We start from the raw sequence: 20,384 nt of genomic DNA on the forward strand, positions 1-20,384 counted from the left end.
CCTGTCTCTACAAGGAATTATTGGGTTCAGTGTGCCTAGCTTTATTTTAATGGTAATAGTCAGTTTCAATCCAATTTCACAAACATTTCCTCGGTGCCTACCATGTGTCGGGAATTCTTCTAGGCCTGGTGGGTGAATGCAGAGATGGATGTAGACCAATCACACCCCTCTGAGCCAACTTCAGAGAGTTTGCAAACCCACAGAATCAACACTCAAAAGATGGATGAAGTCACCAAGTGAAAATTTATTTGTCAATCCTGAATTTTTGGAACCTCTTGAGCTAATTTTGTAGAGGTTTACTTTTTGCTTAACTGAGGATAATTCTCTTATTCTCATAAGAAGTCAGGAAATTGTTCTGCCAATTGTTTTATACAATGTCTTTTTCTCACATTGCATTAATACCATACAACTTGTACATTTATTTTTTTATATTTATCAAAAAGATTTTTGCCCACGTATTTGTTTAAATGCATTTGACATAAACAATCAATTATCTGTGGCTCAATTTCAAGAGCAGGGATTATAAAATACGGAGACACATTTATCAATAGGTTGTCAAACTATTCACACCAATGAAACTGGATGAGGTGGGACAAAGACACCTTTGACTTTAAGACTCTGTTAAATATGACTGTTTACAAATTTTAAATGAAAGATAGGTAAACACAAACATTTTAAAGTCAAGTTTTAAAAGAGCCTAATGACTGGTTTTCAATGAACTAAACAATTACTATTTGGGGAGTGTAATTTCTTGTCTCCATGAAATGAGTCAACTGCATGAAGTTCACTGCCTGCGTGCACCAGTGAATAACCCAAGCATTCTAAACCTCCTCTTCACCTACTTCCTAAAGAGTGTATAGGGAGAGGATTAATTCTTTCACTGTAGTTCTTGGGGTTTAGTAAATTCCTTGGGGAAAGGGTTTAAATTTATCTTCCAAGAATCCTGTTCTCGTAGTCATCAAGTTTTAGTATAGTGGAATGCTATGGTTATCCCAAGAACAGTGTTGATGAAGGAAGGAAGGGCTTGAGATACCACACCAGCTCCCAGCCCAGGCTGTGCCACTGACTAGTTATCTGACTTCAGGCAAATCATTCTCCACTCTGAGTTTGAGTTTCTGGTACCTAAAACATGGCTCATAGACCTACCTCCCTGGGTTAGGGGCAGTGCTTGGAACGATAATAGGAGGTGCCCAATAAAGATCTGTTGAAACTGAATAAAAGGTCCTTAGTAATGGTTCCAGAAATGCCAATGCTGAAGGCACTTCAGTTAAAGTTATCTTTTTAAGCAGTTTTCTGGATTCCACAGTAATCTGTAGAGGGAGTGTGATAGTTTTAATACAACTGACATAGATTGCATCAAATAAGCCACACACCTCTACACTACATTAGATCACCTTCCAACTCACTGAAAAATTGGTGCTAGGGAATTAACCCTCCCAATTAAGTTGGAAAAATAACATTGAGTCATTTATTGTTTCTAGAGTGTTTTTATGATTTTATCAAACAAATTACAAATAATAATTTTCTTAACCATTATTAATCAAATAATTTTATTCTAGACTTACTATCTGTTAAAGAGAATAATATCTTTAAAAAAGTCATATGTGACTACTTTTTTTACTATGAATGATTAAAAAAATGAAAAAGAAACTTGAAAATCCTTGAGTTTGCCACTGTTATTTCTTCTTAGTCTGTAAGAATAAAATTGTTCATGATAAGTCTTCTCTAAATTTTTGTGAAATGAAATTAAATCGCTGACTCACAAATAATGCGCAATGAATAAAACACCCTTGGTCACTTTTTAAACAGTCTTTTTTTCAAATAGAAGGAGTTCAGCTGAAATATGTGGTCCATGGAAATATTAAATGGATTAATCTTGGCTTACTCATGGCAAAGAATGCTCTTTCACAATTATAAGAGAAAATGTCAGGTCTGGGAGTGGGTGGATTAGAGGGGAACCAATAGACAGACAACAAAGGCAACATAAAGAAATAAAAATGTCTTCCAACCACTCTGAATTAAAACAAATGATTGCATTTGGGATTTAGCAAAATATAAGCATATTTTCCTTTGCTCTTTCACCAACACTTTTTCCTACACTAAGACAATATGAATTTTACCTTTCCAAGCCATGATTTTCTTTTATGAAAAAGATCATTGATAATTAATAACAATACAGAAAAGGATGTTATTATCAGTAAATAGTTCAGCACATTAGCTTTTTTATGCTGTAGAGAATTTTGTATTTACAATAAGTTTTAACACTGAAAATTATTTTCATTTAGTTCTGGTAAGAGGTAAAACAAGATTAATCTAAATTAGAGAAGATTATTGAATTTTGTCTGAGGAATTAATAGTGCTTATTTTAGGGATAGAGTTTAGTGGTCATGTTTTTCTTTCAGTAAAAATTATCTTTAATAGGAAAATAAGTATTATCATGAAACAACTGGATTTTTTTAAAGTTTGACAATTCTACTAAAGCTAAAGCTGATAAGCTACACTTTATCAGACAAGGTACAGAACAATGTATCTGTTTACAATTCACGGTTGAATATGTGTCCCACAATTAAGAATTAGGAAATTATCCTTACAGCAAACAGATCTTAGTTAAACATATTATTAATCTATGCTTCAAGGTATTACCTAACTCCCTAGAGGATGCCAGAGTCACTTTGCCAGTTGAATAATCTCAGTCGTTCTACCCCAAGTTTTTCATCCTTGACGTTTTTCATGGGCCTGGAGTAGAAGCCTATCTTTCAAAAGGATGTTAAAAAAAATACATGAAAAGCTCGTGCAGGAATAAACTATAGCACCTCAGGCTTCTTAATTTTTACACTATAATGCCTTAGAATTTTCTACCTTGCCACATTCAGAGTGAGTTCTTTGATGAAAAGAGAGAGAAATAAATTACGTAGGGAAGGAAGAGAGCCTTTATTATCATTTTAATAGTTCACAGACACATAAAAGGAAGACACATTCACTATGTGGTGGGACCTAAAACTAAAAATATTCACTGACTTAGTAACAAAAAATGTCATATGTCATGAAAAATGGAAACAGTTTTTTGAAACAGTATGAATGTACAACTGTGCACGAAAGCTTAGAAAATTTAACAAAGAAAATAAAACTAAACCATTAAATGGCATTGCAAATAATGACTTTGCTTCTCCTATAACCTTTTTTTAACTAAATGAAAATACTGACTATATCCAGAGACTCTCAGGGGTCATGGGGAATGAAATTTCAGGCATCAGAAATAATCAGCTTTTAGGAACTGCCTCCTAAGCAACCGAAACAAAAAGCACACATTTTCAGGAGTAATTGTGTAGATGTAACATGAGTACAATATGCAGTTTAGGTGGTTGGCACTGGATTGGAATAGAGATGTCGTTGTTACCTATTCAGGACATTCCTAGGTTGTTGTTTATTTTTTTTTATTGGGGGCATGCATTTTCCACGTGTGGAGATTTGGTTCCACGCTCCGTGCTTTTGTCGGGGTGATGGTTTTGATGTTTTGAATGGGGAGGTGGGGAGTGGTGCCTGGGACTCTTCTTACATGCTCCCAGTTATCTATACGTTATTCTATATTCTCTGCCACCAGGATACTTTTGCCAGAGCTATGGTCCTTTCAACGCAGCATATCATTCAGATGTACAAAAATGAAAATTTTTTTAAATTTAAATTTAAATTTTTTTTAAATTTCAGAATATTACGGGGGTACAAACATTTTGGTTACATGAATTGCTTTTGTACAATTTGAGTCAAAGTTATAAGTGTGTCCATCACCCAGATAATGTGCATTGAAATAGGAAGGCTTTTTTAATTATTATTAGTTGAATGACACAGGACCTGCTCAATGTTTGCATTTAAATTAAACAGAATAATTCAGCTCTGGCTTTTAATTTCAGAAGGGTTAATCATCCTAACAGAGGTCAATCAAACTTTAATCTTCAATAAAATTGCTACAGCCCCAATTACCTGCAGGACATTTATTATATTCCTATTTCCATGCAAAAGAATGCATTGCTTTCATTCTGCATTACTAATCTCCTAACTCTTTACATTAGCACATTTTACCAAAAACATTAATTCCTTTGAAACTCTGACAAGAGTTCATTTCTACACATCTCAGGAGATAATCCTGTTTTAACAAAAACGGGACATCAGCTATGAACCACTTTCGGGACCTTTCTAATCCTCCTAGACCTTAGACACTCCAGCAGAGTACTTACAATACCAAATCTCAATCACACAAAATACTATGGAGGTTTAGATTAAAACAACAATATATTATTTTAGGAACTTAATCCTCCCTATTTTCTGTGATTGTGCCATTCATCTACTTATTTCTATTCACAATGTTTACTGCATACAGAAGTTATTGATTTGGAGGAAACAAATGTTAACCATATTTGAGTAACTATAGAAACACTTAAATTCATTGAATCATTCACTTGATGAATATATAATGAGTGCCCATTATATGCCAGATATTGGGCTGGGGGGTGGGAATCAAAGTTAAAGAAACAAAAAGAGAGTCTCTATTATGAGAATAACATTCTCCTGTGAAAATGATGTTTGGAATATAATAAAAATAAAGACATAAAGCTCCACTTTCAGCTGTTCTTATCAGTGTCATTAAATTTTAGTGGAGATTAGAAATGTGTTAAGTCAAATTTTAACAAAAATTTCAATAAACAGTATTTAAAATTATCTGGATACTTAAAGGCTTTAAAATTCACCATCCCATAAAATGATTCATTTTTTTATTTGGGAATATGAAATTTGATGCCCAAATATTAAAATCAATATATTGAGACTGTCTAGTCTCCCATGGTTAGCAATAAAACCATGAGAAAGTTTAAATGGGCTTATTAAAAGTATACGTGCTGTGCACTAATTTGTTTCCAAAATGTTATTTCATGACATTTAGAAACTGCTATTAACACAAAAGACAATAGTAATAGGCAAGAGACAAATGATTGCATTTTGCCATGATACGGTGGTCTGGAAAACCATGGATGGAAAGTAAAAGAACCTCACCCCAATTATATTGCAGATTGATCACCTTGGTGTTATAGGAGTGGTATGACACAGCATAAATAACCCAAACTTGCCTTCTACATATTTTCTGAGTCCCCTTCCTCCCTCTCTGTACTCAGATGAAGTGCAGAGGCATATACACAGAGGCGCATGTCCCCCTCATCAATATTCACAGTCATTAATTAGCAATATGTGAGGGCTAGCATTTGGGAAATTCCTCCGAGCTTGAATATTCAATCATGCACAGCAAATCACAGTAAAAAGAAAATACAGGTATAACAGTCAATGGCCAGACTTGCATTGGAAAACATCATAAAATTTCAATAAACGCTGGTCTTTATAAACGTTGTTAAAAAAACCAAAAGCCCCAATTATTTTGTGTGACTTGAGTCAAGACCTTAGCCCTCCTGTCTCCCACTCTGAGCACTTCTTGAAACGGAACTAGAACCTCTACATATTCTATACCTACACTTGCTTTTTTCCCTTTCCTATAACTAGGTTGACGCAACAGAATAAAGCATAGCTACGGCTTTTACATTGTTGAGCAACATAAATCCAATGCTACAGTAAGTGTTCAATTGCTATTTGTTACCGAATACTTATTCTGGAAAATTGATAAAGATAAGGTAGACGCAACAACAGGCAAAATATTGCTTTATATTCCATTCTCAGCATCAAAAGCTATTTAGTTGTATTTCCAAATTCGTAGATTTAGGAGAAAAAAAAAACTAAAGCTTTCAGAGAATATGCTGTAAATGCTCAAAAAGCGTACAGATCTTTTTATGAATCATTTTGGTCATGAAAGAAAAAAAAAACCCCACCAAATCGAATGAAAATCTTAATAAGAAAACCCAGGATGTGGAATTATGAAAGAAACATACCTTTGGCTGAACAAGTTCGCAATTTCTCATCTTGCCTACACAGCTCTGCCGTTCCACCTTCAGCAAAAGTCAGCTCCGTGTCCCTTGTGATCTCTATGACAATGCCATCATATCACTGGCAAATTTTTCGATTAAACTTTGCAGACGTAGTAGCAACTTTGTTAATTATGATATTAGCCAGCTGGCGGGGATGATCAGTCACCCACTGTAAGAAAGCCAGACAAAGAGACATCTAATCATTGCAACCAGAACAGATAAATTTTGTTTCTTTCTCATACTTGTCACAGATTCTATCCCTTCTGACCCTCTCCTCAGCCAGCGACTGTCAAATTTAGATTCCGAGAGCTCCCAGCTTCCCTTTAGCCCTGCCTTAGATCTGAAACTCCTGGTTATCAGGAAGACACGCGTCACCAGCTGTCTCGGAGCAGGAAAGCAATCAGGTGAATACTACTTATTATCTCGCATTGCTTTCCATGGAGTGACAAGATTGATTTGGAACCAAAAATACATTCAGATCTCAGACATGTAGTTCCTAGGGTTTGGAGTTCAGACAGCAGGGTATGTGCAAAGTTGCTATAGGAAGGACTTCAACCCTGAGGTTAAGGCTCAGGATATTAGAAAGTTAAGGAGAGTTTAAAAAAAAAAAATTATGAATTCTTTTTTCAGATGGTTTTGTATTCTCTCTTCCACCTCTGCGCCACCTTGGTAACGTCTATGAGCAGATTGTTACCCGGTGGAGCCAGCATCACGACTAGGTAGCCTACGTCAACCCTGCTCAATTCTGGTATCAGTATTCTGACATTATCGAGTTGTCTCCACCCATTCCTTTGTCATCAAGAAGAATACTCTATAAATTCCAATTCCTGAAACTTGCCCTTGCATAAAAATTCAAATCATATTTATATGAAATAATATGAGAAACTAATTTGGATATATCAGTTAAAAATAACTTATACAATTTTGGGTTGGGGGACAGATATCTTTATACCCTAACACAAAATTTCCCCTCAGAAAAATCAGTCTATTGAAATCATATATAAGTGTGTATCAATTGATCGATATACACAATGAATTTACCGAAATTTCAATGTATATTAGGTAATATGTAGTAACATTCCTACAAAATGATATGACAACATTTTTGAACATGAAATGTCCAGTGGATCAACAAAGAGCTTGATCTACATGATATGCCATTAAACTGATGAGATTTTTACTAAAGGATTGTTTTCTCCATTGAAATGTTTAAGCATCAACAAAATAAAAAGTTTACACTGCAGAAATTGAAAAGGAATACCATACAATAAACATATATTCATCAACAAATTAGTAGGTCTTTCTGGGATGAAGGAATTTCATGAAAAGTTAAAATGTGATTCTGAAATTGATTTTACATAAGAATTCTGTACATTTGTCCCCCAAAAGGGACCAAAATGGTTATCTCTATCTGTGAAAATTGTAGGTATAGTGTATTGTATTAATAAATCATGGTATGTACCCTAAATTTACATTTTGTTTTTACATGAGGACATTCCTGAGATGGAAAGCCCAAAATACCTGTTTAGCCTAAAGTGCTGAGAAAATAAATGTATAAATATGTTTACAGGCAATTTAAGATATATGCGATGAGGATAAGATGATTTAGGGAGCCACAAAACCACACGGCAAGATACTTTTGTCCTAGGAATCCAAAGGGATTTCTAAAATCCCACCAGAACTGGGCTGGGATGGGAAAAGTATGATTTCAGAAGTGCTTAGAAATTTTACATCTGTAACTATATGGTTCTAGATATCTTCGTGAGAGTAAGATACTCTTTATCCTTTATGTCTTGGGCTAATATTAAGAAATGAGTCACATTCCATAAAAGCAAAAGAACAAAGAAGTCGTAAATGTCAGAGGAGAAGAGTGTGCTGTGGCACGATATCAAGGACAAAGAGTCTTTGATATGACTTTAGCTGACCCTGTGTTTGGAAACGAGCTGTTTCCATCACATTGACTATCACGGCTTTGGCACCTGCCACACGGCCTGGCACACAGTAGTTTCTCAAGAAATACATGTTGATGAAGAATAGAAACTGACGTTGCCCACAGCAACCTTCTCAAAGCCCAATTTGTCTGTTTTTGAAATTAAATAAGGTAAAAATTCACTCCTGAGGCCTTATGTTGATTGCCATATAGTAATGACTCACATGTTTATCCAAATTATATCTTTAAAATATTGAAAAGAGTCCTTCCTAAAAAGAGTTCAAAACAGACATTTCTCTTAAGCTTTTAAAATATGCTCACTATAGCTCCTATAAAAATGATTTTAACTCAGGGAGTTACAAAGAGTTAAAAAGATCTTTATTCTTTGACTGTAGAAAAGACTTTTTCCTAGGAAATTCCCAGAAAATAAATATGTTATGTATGCAAAGTTTTTCACTGAAGTAGTATCTATGAGAGAAAATGGAAACAACTTAATGTCCCCAAAGATAGAAATTAATAAATAAGTTTTGGCAATTAATCATATGCAGTCACCATATGGGAATGAGGAAGACTGAGAAAGCCAATTTCTTATGACTATACTGAATAAAAAAGCAGGATACAAAATCATACATACATTGATTACTGAGTATATTTGAACAAAGACTAGAAGAAGAAATGCCAAAATAGGAAATATGTTCTGTGGTATCAAAAAGTACTGTCTTCTTTTTCAAAAGCTTGCTTAAACACCATTCTAACTGTTAATCTCAAAAAGAAGAATAAAAGATTCTATCTGTAATATGGGAACAATAACTATGACTACCTGACAGAGTTTTGATATTAAACCAAATAATATAAAGATGCATATAAAAAACTCTTTGCATATTTCCTAACCTGCTGGAAATACTCATTACACGGCTTAGTTATTATTTTTACGACAACTACCATATAAATAATTCTGACATGTCTGTCTACGCTACATCACTTTTTTCCCTATGAAACATTATCAAAAATTCACTGAATTCAATGAGGCATTCTGAAACAAGGAAAACTCAGTATTTTAAACCCAAGAGACCAGGCACAGAAATATATCCTAGAGGGTAAACCTGATTTATAAAATAATAACAGCAATAATAGTAACCAATGGATACATGGGACATCATTACAAATTATAATGTATATAAGACCTACAACACTCTTATAATTTTAGAAGGCCTGTAGGTCTTCTAAAGAGGGCTCCAATTTTAACTTCTTTATGGCTGTTTATGGCATACCTATAAAGACGTAGAACTGCCGGAAACACTGAAATTAAAGTAGGAAAAACAGACCTGGAGAAATTGGCAACGCTTTGAGAAATTTTAATGCTCTTACTTTTCTTGGCACTCTTACTTTGATTTTCCACTGTGGGCATTTGCTGATTTCTGCTCCCTGTGGCCACAAAGCTCAACTCAGCAGAGTCACCTAAGGCTTCTCTTTCTCCAGGGCATGCAAGTGTCAAACATCGCAACAGGTTGTTGATGATATAAATACAATGCAGAGGTGTGGAATTTTTTAAAGGTTGAAACAGTCAGTGAGAACAAAGCCATCCAGATTTGGAAACACATTTTGGATCCGCACAGACCACTAAGTCCCATTCTCTGCTACAGATGATTTTACTGGTGTGCCACAAACTGTCTCCCATTGGCCCTTATGACAGCCCATCCTATCTTTCTGATCACTTGAATATGTTTAACTTTCATGTATATTAATTTTATTTCTACTTTCCAGCCTGCTAGATGTAGAACCAAATGCCTGAAATTCCCTTCCATCGTGCTGTAGTATCAGGAGTCAGACATCCTGCTTCTTCCCCATCCCTGGCTCCTTACTTACCAGCTCTGGGTCTTTGGACAGGTTATTAAACATCACTAAGACTCTGTTAAACAACAACATCTTGTAGCTAGTATGAAGACTGTGAATAATACATGTCGGCTGCTTAGCACATAGTAGGTATCTAATAAATGCTCTGTCATTGCCAAAATAGCAAGAGAATCCCTGAGAAGCAGTAGAGTCCAGCAAATAGGAAGAGCAAGAGATCCAGAGTCAAGCTTCTTGAGTGAATTCGAATCCTGACTTTCTCCCTTAAATAATTGATAACAACAACAATAATAGTAATAATATCTTCCCAAAGAATTATAAGACTTAAATATCTACTTATAACATACTTACCACATAGTTAATAATGGTTTTCAATTATTATTATGACTCTGCCTTCTATGTTAGTTGGTTATTACTTCCCCATTTCTTAATTTGTCTTAGTAAAAATCAATCAGGACTTTGAATAGGAAGAGCTGGGAATATGTATATTCACAAATGTTTGATAACATATAGCTATGGATCCTAGCTGCAGCACTATTTATAAGAGCAAAAAGCTGAGAATGATCTAAAAAGTCACCAAAGGTAACTAGTTAAAGAAGGTGTGTTATAATATACCCATACTGGAGAATGCCGTGCAGCTATTAAAACGAATGAAATAGGAGTACCGATATAAAATTATTCCTATGATACATTTTAATGGAAAGAAGAATAGTGCAGAACCATGTGTAGTATACATTATTCTTTTGTTTAATAAAGATTTTGCATATGATGTTTTTCATGAGGATATTTCACAACTCTTTGTGAGTTATTTAGAGGATATCTCTGAAAAATATACAAGGAACTGTTCTCATGGTTGCTTCGGGAGGGAAATTGGGGTCTGGGGACAGAAGAGGAGAGAGAACCACCCTTCATTATATCCTTTGCAGTTGTATGAATTTATGTTATATATGTAGCTCTTCTTTTTGAAACAGTAACAACTTTAGAAAAAAAAAAGTCATTTTCCCTACTTGAAGGTGCAGCCAGTCAATTTTAGTTTGCTTCTAGAACTCCACTGGCCCATGCGAGTGGACATAATTCCGCAGCTTATGTCTGCCGACTTGATCAGCAATACACACGGCATTGCTTTTCTGTGCCATAACATGACCTCACGACCGTTTGCTTCCAACTCAAATTTCAATGCTATTTGCAATACCATTTGTTGCATTCTCAAGGCTAAGTCCTCTAGACGCCAGTGGCATGTCCAGAGCTAAGAGCTGCTAATGGGAGAAGATGTCATATGATATACACTCCTAGTACATAATAAGTTGTGAACTGACAACTTGCAAGTTTGATATGGACTTAAATGTAGGGATTTCCTTGTCTTTTCAAATGTGCAAATTTGAGAATTTATTGCTCATGACAAATATTATCTAAACAAACGTTAATCGATACCTTCATAAGAAACTTTCAAGTGTCACATTTTCTCCCTATTTGAAATACCTAGTCTTTCTTACTTTTAAAAATTGCAACTACTAATCACAGAGTCTACCTTGGGCACGCCTGACGCTGACCATCAGAATGCTTGTGTTTATAAGGGGGTGATGATTGTAGGCAACCTGTTGCCTCAATTACCCCGTCTATAAAACAGCATAAAACTCAGGAGAAAGATGACAGCTAAATAGGTTGGTTGATGTACTAGACGAAATGGCCAACACTCGGAAGCAGTTGCTAACTGGGCATTCTCATCAGCAGCAGTGTCATTGTCATCACCGTCAATTTTAAACACTATTAGATGGTCAATCTCAGCTCTAGGGTTTAAAAAACTGCTGGTTCTTTCTACTTGCTAATTTTTATTTTCTAGAGCAAATGTTATCCATGAAATGAACATAGGTCTATACAGCAATTGGTAATACTTAGCCTATATACCAGGACTTCTCAAACTCTAATGATCGTGTAAATCACCTGAGGATATTGTTAAAATGCAGATTTTCATTCCATAGGTCTGAGATTGAGCCTGACAGTCTACATTTCTGCCAAGGTCTCAAGTGTTGCTGCTGCTGCTGCTGGTTGTGTAATACTAAGGTTATATTCCACCGTGGATGTCACAGAGAGTAAGAATGACATGCGTGGTAATGAACGCAATGAACATTCAACCATATAGTTATGGGTTTTTTTTTCCTTCTTTCTCTCTCACATTTATTTGGCTGAACAGCACTTAAATATTTCTCAGTCGTGAGATAAAATGCAAGTGTACTGTAAAAGTACAATTAGAATTTCCTCCCTATATCGACTCTTGGTCAATACAAAGGCAGGAACAAAAAACAATGATATCATTCTTTTTATTACCTTTCTAATTGACATATAACAGTTACACACACTTTATGGGTACAGTGTGATGCTGTATACATGTATAAATTGCATAATAATCAACTCAGGCTGTCTAGCATAACCACCACCTCATATCTCTATCATTTCTTTGTGGTGAGAACATTCAAAATCCTCTCTTCTAGCTATTTCAAAATATACAATACAATGTTGTTAACCACAGCCATCCTATGCAATATGCAATAAAACACTAGAACCCTTCCTCCTATCTAGCTGTAACTTTGTCCCCATGAACTAATCTCTCCCTACCCTCCACATCATTCTTAATAAAAAGAAAGGTCACATTTACGAGGCTTTTTGTTAAGCGAAAGGGCAAATATTTTAACCTCGAGATATTTTAAAAGAGTGATAACTGTTATTTCCTTTCTTGTCATAACGCAAGCGTACAGTCATAGTTTATATTCATTCTATTTGGCACAAAAACAAAATAAAGTATTAACAAAATCCTTTTTCTGTGAATTGAATGCTTCTTCTGTGCAACTAAATATGCATGTCTGTTTCTTATACAACTACCTAAATCTAAATGATTTAATCAGAAAGAACATTGTGCCTTCACTAAACTGATACAGCCCAGCTCGTAACAATTTTGGAAGCATTTGCTAAGCTTCCATTATTATTTCCTATTGCCATGAGCTAATTCCCTTGATTTTCTTGAGAATAATTGGTGAAAAAATAATAGAATTTGAATATGGTAAAATAGTACTCTAAATTCTAAAGCCTGGCGTCTACGCAAAGGCTTATGAGAGGCTATAGGGTCTAACTCAGTGTTTTGTTTTTCAGGCTTTCTTGACTGAAATCTAGGTAAGAAAATATTTACAAGTACAACAAAGTACCACATACACTTGAAATATATTTGAAAAAATGCATTTGTGAGACAATACTTATTACTCTTACTCCATGCAAGACACTCATATTTCTAATATTTCCCTTCCTTTTTTTTTTTTTTTAAACCCAGGTTTTGATCTACTAAGCTGATTTCATGAGCCAGTGATGGGTCATTCAGACTTCTGAGTTTGAAGATAACACAGCCTTGGGCAACTTGTGGGACCCAAAGCTGGTTTTCTGAAAGTTTATAGGTACAAGAGATGCTCAAGAAGTGAGGCCACAATGTGATAGTCTAGGACAGAGGCCTGGTCAGAGAGCCTGTACAAGGCCATTTCGTGGCAGTTAATAGTTAGAGACCATATCTCCACTAATCTGGCCAATATAAATGTTTTCTCCCTGCTTTCTCTGGAGAATAATGCAAGAAAATGACCTTTCACATTTAGGTAAAATAATGGAGGTGAATTTAATCACCCAATTACTATAAGAAAGTAATAAAAAAGGCAAGAATGAATATAGGTCAGATTTGATGAACACAAAGAAATGTATAGGTAGCAATTCAACATCTTTTAAATAAATTCTAATACAGTAAGCTGCACTTACCTGGGAGTTACATCAGCAACACGACACTATTTTAGCAAAATTGGAATTTTTAGGGACTTGTAAATCACAAAGAAGCATGGAAATAAAATGAGAGATTTCAGTTTGTGAAGATCCATTTCATGCCAGATCATAACTTTCAGAAGTTCAAGTAGAACAAAATAATAGACTGAGCGTAGGTATTTTTGTTTCACTTTTATAGAAGAAACACAGACATCAGGTGTGTGAGCTAAGAAACAAAAGTGTATAAAGTCAGGGAACCTAAAGGAAATACGACATCGAAACCACATATATTTGCTTGGCTGGTTGCTAGATCCTTTCTTTCAAGTTGAAGCTTTAACTGGAAAAATAAAGAAATAAAGCCACATCCCACTTGGTAGCAAGACAGACAAACTGGAGATAGGAGAGAAAAGCTATCTTTAGGGGGTCCCAGAGTAGTTTTGCCTGAAGAAGGATTGGGTAACCTTTCACATTTCCTTCCTGCACAGTTATTCTCAGATGCCATATGGGAAATACAAAAATAGTGATGAAAATCTCCCTAGTTCAGAGTTGAGTACTCTGTGGGGGCTTGAGAAGACACGTGTGAGTGGAAGAAAGTTAGATGAATATTTTTAAAACAGCAATATTATGGAGTTATGACTAGGAATCAAATTCTTTGTATATTTTGTCTGTAAATGTATCTAAGAAAAACGTATATTCTAACAATTCACTAATAGCTATTAGCATATTTAGTATATATATATTGGGATAAAATACATGTTTAGTAGACTAGAAGTTTATTTCACAATATTTTTCTTCTCAGAGAGAGATTTTTTCCATAACTCTCTCAAGGACCTCTGGCTCTTGGAAAACATCAGTTTTTTTGCTCAGCTGAAATTATTCTGACAGCTTTGACATTACATTATCATCACAAGATCATGGTATACTTAAAGATAAATGAAGATTCACGGAGAATTACAAAGAATTAATATAAGTCTCCAAAATACCAGATTAGAATATCAAAGCTTATTCAGATAAAAACTTGATATTTTTCTGGTTCAATTAATCATAACTGTATATGCTTTAATGTGGGTAAGAAAACAATCCTTGCTGTTGCCTCCACCCCCACCTCATACAAGAATGGACATATTTAAAAGATTTGTTTTAACAAAGATGATATTTTAGTATCCTAAGACCCAGAATGATTTCTCTGTATGGATTTGGTTTTCTTTGCAACTCAGTCTTCCTCACTCCTATCAAAAAGAGTCATATTGCTCAGAAGGATCTTTATATTTCTACAGTGGATCTTTCTAAATAGGTTGTATGCCTTTTGAAAAGGATATTATGCTATCATACCATTTACTTAATTGCAAAGATTGGCATTTCTCATTTTCTATGCAAATGTGACCCTACAAAACACACACACATCCACGAGTGCATAGTTAAATACTCTCAAGTCTGGTAGTCCCTTACAGAGCAACATAACTAAATTGTTTGGGAGATTTTTCAAGGAAATTTGTCACACCCAAAAGGAAAAAAAAAAAAATGTTTAAATGAAAAGTGGGGTTTGGGCCTGAACTTTAGAATGGCAATTTTTATTTTGTTTATTTGTTTGTATAGTTATTAATTTATTTTAGGAGCACCAGCCGGAATTGGAATATGGAAGACTATGCATTAAGAAGAAAGATGAAACAGATGCAATACACAGTTAAGATCAAAGAGCCCCATCAATTCATTCGGAGAGTCAAAAATCCAGCTGAGCCTCAGAGCCCTGTCTGCATAATAAGAAAGGTTGACTAAAACATAAGGATTAAACAGATGAGCTGTCTCCTGCGGAGGCATGGGAAGGGAGCCCCACTGAGACACTTGTAAAGACACTTTGGAAGCTCGCACCTGCTCCTCCACAGCCAAACCTACAGGGGACCGGCACCGCCAAAGACTTGCCACTAATGTACTAAATCGCTAGCTTTAAGAGTAAGAAATATACGTCTGATAGACATCTTTTTATTTGTCAAGACGTTTTCAGTCCAGGCAAATGACATATTAATAAATAGCCTCCATTTTTCTAAGGTGACCTACCAACTACTTAACTTTCAAAATAAGAGAAAAAATAGTGGAAAATTTCCTGTATCATGAAACAGTATTTGTAATGTGGCTACCTCATAATCAATTATTTTTCCAAATAAATGGTGCTTTTCCTGAGATAATCTTGAATAAAATTGGTATATATATGCTAGCTCCATTTCCAGTCTCAGAAAATTATCATTATTTAGTAGCGTATAGTATATTCCAATTTTTATGAATACATTGCTAGGTTATACTTAAAGCTATACTAAATTATTTAACCTGGTTCTATATAGTAAAAAGACAGCACAGGAATCAAATGCATCTGAGATTCTGTGCCTGTGACAAATGTTCCATTTATTCTAATGACCTCCCCACAAAGTTACATTGTAGCTACTGATAAGAAGTGATTCTGAATATCAAAACGATTTTCTTACAAGAAAGCTAAACTATTTTTTATCTAGGGCTGTCGTAAAATAGCATGAACTACTTTTTAAATGCTAAGCAAGCTAACGCTTTAGCAACATAGACCTACTGGGGAAAAACTGTACGATGTTATATATTAGATTTCAAAGAAAATTTTAAAACTCTAACTTTGGGATGGATTAACTTTGTCAAGCACTTGATGTAGGGTGATCGAAATACACGATTAATAGATTCAAATAAATGATAAGCATTAGCTTTTGTTTTATTCATCAAAACAAGCAATATTCAATTTGAAATGATAGCAACAAAATCTCCCCAGAGTAGAACAAGCCACAAAATGTCAAGAAGTGACTTTGTGGGGTAGAAGCGCAGACTTTGACCTGCTCCTTTGTAGTCTAATTACATCATCACTCACGCGACCAACAGTGTTGATTACGTGGAGGACACTATGAGGGACACAGAGAAGAATTAGACGTGAACCATAAGTAACAACATTAAACTCTAAGCGTCAAATGTATGATGAGGATGTATGCTCTCGACGTTGACCATTGCAGGATGAAGAAATAGAAGTCTTCATTTAAGAGGTGGAATTTGACTTAGGACTTGATAAGGTAGAGACAGAGGTAAAGAGGAAGAAATTGACTTTCCAGGGGGAAAGAACAGAGACAGAATAGCCTAGAATTCAGTTTGAGAGAGTGTGCGTGATTCCATTTGGCTAGAGAATAGAAGAGACACATGTGAGTTAAAAAGGCAACAAAGGAGTCCTTACTATAATACTACATAAGCAAGTTAAACTTGTCCCCCCAGACTTTCTCAAGATAAAGTCTTCAGAATCACCTGACATTCTTATTGAAAACTCAATTTATTAGACCTGCTCCAGACATTGAGATTTAGAATTTTGGGAGATGAGACCTAGAAACTGGATTTTTGAACAAGCTCAGGAGTTATGATATTTTTAATCTCTATGAGGCAGGAGGAAAACTTTAAAGCATTTTGGGAAAAGTGAACTAAAGGATATATTTTTAAAAAACTTTGGGAAGGGAAGGTTGAGAGACAGCAGGAAGAAACTCTGGACAAAAAGTCCAAATCAGAATCCTTTATTTAAACCCAGGTCTGTGGTATTAATATTCCTCTTTGCTCCAAAGAAACATCACTATTTTCAATTCTCTGCAAAGCAGAAGCCCTTCATCTAAAAATCTAATCGGATTTTCCTGTATATCAATATTACAGTTTATTTTAAAAAGGACTCTGAAGTTCAACTGGTATCAGTAAAACATTTTTATTATCTTTAAAAAATCTTAGCAGTATACTACTCTGCTTCTGATAACAATACTTCAAGTATCCATTTTCAGAAGGTCTTACTCAATGCTGACCATTCAGATAAATAAAAATAAGTCTGGGTAATCATTAGAGAAATTAGCAAATCATCCATAAATACTGTCGTATTTGTCAAAAATTAAGAAAATAAGTAAAATTTGGTTCTGGTGAAGGTACTAGGAAGAGGACAATTTATACTCATTTATAGAAGTTTAAACTGATACACCATTTCAAGGAACAATTGGTAATGCTTAACAAAATTTTTAAAGTACATATTCTTTAACAACAAAAAAGTGTTCATAGTCTAGCTTAGAAAAGTAACTACAAAGGCATACAATGTAAATACCTACATACATACATGGCAAGCACACACACAAATGTTTATATAATCATTAATTACAGAAATAAGTGGGAGAAAATTTACAAGAACATTAATAAGAAAATAGTTACATCAATGAGCATACATACTATGAAAAATGCAGTTATAATCTTAAATTCTGAAATATCTGTTATTATGGAATAACATTCAAGACAAATAATTGATTTGAAAAAGCAAATTATAGAAAAATATGTATAGAGTAATCCAATTTTCAATGAACAAAGATGACGTGCTCATATATGTATTAATATATGTGTATATGTCTCTGTTTACAGGGAAACCTCAGTCAGCAGCAGGTCTGGAGAAGGGGAAAGGAAATGAAGATAGGACTTGCCCTTTTAACTTACACATCTGTATCACTTAGATTGTTTTAAAGATGAGCAAAAACTCTTCCACAACTTGAAACACTTAAAATTTTAACTTTGAAGTAGCTGAAAAATTCATATAGTATTTGAAAAATCTATTAAACTCTTGCCAAGGATTTTAAATAACTTCAGAAAATAGTGTCACTTGAAGATGGTGTGGAGTGGGAGCTGGCTTCCTTTCCTTCTGATTAATTCTCAAATTTAGTGAAATTGCCATCTTTAAAAATCATTCAGAAAAGTGAATAATGTACCTATTGACTTCTACGTTACAAAAAGCTTTCCATCTTAATTACCTATCAATCTTTCCATCTGAGGGAGGAGACTTTATATTTTTAAAGAGTAGAGTCTGAAATAAATACATATATGTAATACTAGAATTTATAGGCTAAAGTATGTAATTATGCTACTTGATCATTAGATATCTTTCATAAGACCGTACCACTCATTCTTTGATTTAATACTATTAGGTACTTGGTTCCCATAGAATATCATAGCTTATAATATACAGGAAGGAATTTAATAGCAACTCATTTCAAATGATGCCTGATAGATGCTATTTAAATTACTAACTTTATTCTATATAACCATAGATTTTTTTCCTATACCTTACATAGCAATTTCTAAAATAGTTAACACAAAACTAATTTATTAATTTTTTAAAAGTCAGAAAGTTTCTTTGAACTTTCAAACATTAGAGAAAGAACAAAACTTCATAACAAAATTCCATATAGTTAGGTAGACCTAGGTATTTCCGAGGTTTCATTTTTCAAGTTTTTTTTCAGCAATTTGTTCTAATTTGAATTTAGCTTCATTCCAATTGTCAAAAATATAAGGGGAAAAGTAAATCATAAAGTAGTTGTGGTGTAAATTAAATCAAGTTTTCAAATGTTTAACAGTAGCCCAGATACACATGTATCCCTTGCTGGCTGTATGTGTTACAGGAGAAAGAACGGCTTTTCCAAGGCTATTCAGATAGAAAATAGTGATGAGAAAACTACTTACTGCAGGGTTTCATAAAATTTGATGTCAACTAGCAAACCCTACACCTGTTATTTTATTTAAGTAACTTTTAAAGGCCTGTTTTACAAACTGTGAGAATACTGAAGGAAACATTAGATTCTTGAGCAAAATTATTTTTTCCATAAATGTAAAATTAGAAAGTTCAAGAAAATGAAAAAGAAAATATTTTCTCCAGATACATGATACAAGGAAATAGACAACTATTTTCAGAATATTTTCTGCATATAAATCTGTAAAAATTGGAGATTTTCATCTCTCTATTGTACAAATGACCTGCGACTTTTAGAAACTCTTTGAACATATAGTTATAGTTACGCTGATACAGAGAACATCTAGAAAGGAGGAAAAAAATTACCAACAAAGAGCTTATAGAAGGGAAAAATACCTGTGAAACAATTAGAAAATATTTTAAAAATAATAATGTGTTACTATGTTCAGTACAATCAGAAAATAAAAGGGTGAGCCACAGAATACCCATAATAATTTTTCTGGTGTTTCCCAAATCCACAAGTATAGTCATTTTTCCTCATAGCTATTCCAAACATATAAACATATATTTTTATAATATATTTAAACATTATTCAGCTTGATCAATGCTCATTTTTTTCTTCCCATCCCACCCCTGGGATGTACTACCCTGTAGCCATGTGAGAATTATAAAGATTAGAGTTAAAATATGCAAAGTTCCAGGGCACAGGTTAGTAACTCAACAAACATCGGTTGCTGTGATGATTTTTATTTCTTTCTGCATCAGGAAAAAGTGTTTATTCATGTAATAATTACTATTGAGCTCCTACTATTAATACATGCTGGACAGTATGTTCGCACAACAGTGATGGGGATAGAAGATGAACAAATAGATAATGTCTCTAAACAGACATGAACTATTTTTCTCATTTTAAAGTTTTTTTCAGAAAAAGCAATTCTATAACCTCCCCTGGTAATGTTTTCCAGGTGTGCCACGGCCTATTTCAGCATTTTAAATACCTCCCTTTGTTTCTTATTTCTACTCATTCCCAAGAAACATACATTGAGATTATGACGGGTGTGCAGGTTTTCTTGTTTTTATTTTTTACAAACCTTTTTGGTTATAAGGCAGAGGGTAGTGGGCAGCAAGGCAGAATAATAAAATCACATTTACATTTGGTCTAGTTTAGACCTAACTGTAAAAAGCTTAGAGTGAAAAGGAAAACAGTTAAATTTTAAATTTAGATGGCATCTCTTATATCAGAAACATAGACTGCTCTCCATAGACTTCTTTTTTTTTTTTTTTGAGACAGAGTCTCACTCTGTTGCCCTGGCTAGAG

General features: G+C 34.3%; 1 long non-coding RNA gene across 1 annotated transcript in view; it reads right to left on the reverse strand.

The window, feature by feature from the left end:
• LOC105826099 overlaps positions 1-20,384 on the reverse strand; it is a 63,699-nt gene that overhangs the window by 22,519 nt on the left and 20,796 nt on the right. Inside the window, exon 6 of the long non-coding RNA XR_001138296.1 lies at positions 5,925-6,129. This is a non-coding gene — a long non-coding RNA (uncharacterized LOC105826099). The remainder of the gene's footprint in view (positions 1-5,924; positions 6,130-20,384) is intronic.

This window comes from Propithecus coquereli, unplaced genomic scaffold (assembly GCF_000956105.1).
Source record: "Propithecus coquereli isolate 6110/MARCELLA unplaced genomic scaffold, Pcoq_1.0 Scaffold85, whole genome shotgun sequence".
NCBI lineage: Eukaryota > Metazoa > Chordata > Mammalia > Primates > Indriidae > Propithecus > Propithecus coquereli.